This window comes from Bison bison, unplaced genomic scaffold (assembly GCF_000754665.1).
Source record: "Bison bison bison isolate TAMUID 2011002044 unplaced genomic scaffold, Bison_UMD1.0 scf7180017858560, whole genome shotgun sequence".
NCBI classification, from domain to species: domain Eukaryota; kingdom Metazoa; phylum Chordata; class Mammalia; order Artiodactyla; family Bovidae; genus Bison; species Bison bison.
In genome coordinates this window covers 34,024-36,336 of record NW_011489132.1, presented here as the reverse complement: position 1 = coordinate 36,336, position 2,313 = coordinate 34,024, and positions in this window count along the sequence as shown.

Sequence of the window (2,313 nt, the reverse complement as noted above, 5' to 3'; positions counted from 1 at the left end):
CCAAGAGCAGGCGGCATCTGTGGGAGCCCCAGGCCTTCCGGCCTCACCTGGAGACCGAGCAGGAGACCCAGGCAGGGGCCGGAGGGACCAGCTGCCCATGGGGAGGGAGGCAGGGAGACCATGGCCGGCCTCGGGGGTCCCCCGGCCCAGAGCGAGGACAGAAGGGTGGGTGGCGCCTTCCAGGGCGCCTCAAGCCCCCAGGCCCGGATCAGAGGCCCTCTCTGCAGCTGCTCCCCAGTCTCCCACTGTGAGTCATCACGACCCGGTGGGGTCCCTGCCAGCTGCGAGATGGGCAGTCACTGCGGGCTCGGGAGGTGTCCCTGGAGGACACCCTCGCAGCAGGGGCCTCCCCGCAGCCCAGGGACTGAGAGGCCATGAAGGAGGCGGAAGTGACCTGTCTGCACGCCATCCCCAGGCCCTATCCACACTCCCAGCTCAGGCCCAGAAATGGGGTACGGGCCTCGGGGCCCACCTGGCTGACCTCAGGGCTGCCCACCCACTGGCCGATTGGGAGGAAGGCCTCAGGTGCCCCCACCGACCTCCAGACCTGAGTGAAGGGGCTCCCGTGCATATTGCCAGAAATGGGGGTGGGTCCACAGCAGCCCTGGAGCCTGGGAAGGGTCAGGGGCTGGCGCCCGGCCCACAGAGAGCTGGAGTGGCCTGGATGGCAGTGGTGGGGGGGAGGCCAGGACCCTCCAACCAGGGGGATGCCTGGACCTCTGGATCCTGAGAGAGGAGACCCCCACCCAGCAGGCCTGCCCAGAGAATACACCGACCCTCACCCAGAGCTTGGATCAGGCCCTCATGTGGGGCCCTAGAAAGTGGGGCTCAGGTCCTGGCCCCCGTGGAGACTTCTGGGAAGCTAGCACGCTCCCTGACCCCCAGGAAGCCCCTGGGCAGGACATGTCACATGCACACCCCTTTACATCCTGATGTGAGGTGGGAAGAGTGGGGTCAGCCCCAACCGGGGCCTGATGGGCCCCATCCCCCTGGGGCTGTCAGCCCTAGAGCCATGGCGGGCAGTGGCCAGGATCATGGTGGGGGCTCAGGGGTCTGTGGCCCCCAGAGGTGGCATTCCCCTGCACCCGCTCAGCCTGGGCCCCTGGGCCTGCCTGGAGGCTCCCCCCTTCCCAGGCAGGCAGTGGCGGGTGGGCCGGGGGTAGCCTGGGCAGGAAATGTCAGCTCCAAGGAGGGGTCTGGAATGCACGCTCAGCCGCTGGCAGCCCGTCCAGGACACGCACGGTGGAGGGAAGGCTCCGCTGGCCTGCTCCCAAACCGAGGGTCCACACTCTCCCTCCATGGCCATTCCCCACCCCTGCCCCCACGGCTCCCGGTGCCAGCGATACCGGGGTTTGCATTGGCTTCCAGCCAAACCCCGGAATGCGCCTGCTGGCTGCGCGGCAGCTGTTCCTGGAATTGGGGCGACAAAGCACCGCCTGTCTCGGAGTCGGGGCGGACGGGGCGAGCCCGCCCAGCGCCACGCATGAATAGGGCACAGAGCCCCGGGCCGAGAATGAATGGGCTCACAGACGCCCAGACACCCGTGAATGGGCCCCAGGCGTCCAAAGACGCAGTGGAACTTGGAACCGGCCGTGGGGCCCGGAGACCTGGGATGTGGGGTGCAAACCTCTCAGGATCCATACTGGTGAAATCCTTGGTGAAAGGAGAACAGAGCCCCCCAACACCCAGACTCATGGCACGTGGGACTCGGGCACTTGGGAGCGGGGTGCAGGGCCCTGACACCCAGGCGAGTGCTGGACACTCGCCATCAAAGGTGCCCGGAGACTCGGAGGTGCAGGGGCCGGGGCACCGCTGTCACAGTCCCAGGGTGTAAGGCCACGGCCTTCTGTGAACAGGGTTCATGCCCCTCATGTGCTCCAGGGACGGCGGAGGGTCCAGACCCCCCAGAAGGAGCCTGGAATCCCTGGACCCTTGCACAGCAGGGAGCCGCCTGCCTGGAGTCATGGGTTAGCCCAGTGGAGACACCAGGCCAGGATGAACGGACTCACAGAGGCCCAGACATCCGTGAATGGGCACCGGGCATTCCAGTGGGATTTGGAACCAGCCACTGGGGGCCCGAGATCTGGGACGTGGGCCTCTGCGAGAGGCAGGCAGTGGGGTCCTGGGTCCCCGAGACCTTGATGAATGGAGATTCAGGCAACTGGAGATAAGGCCTTGGGAACTGGAGGATGGATGTCACCTAGCACTTCCAAGAATGGCCCGGCCGAGGTGGGGAACGATGGTGGGGACGACGGGAGGGACGACGGGGGGGATGACAGTGGGGATGATGGGGGGGACGATAAGGGGGAAGAT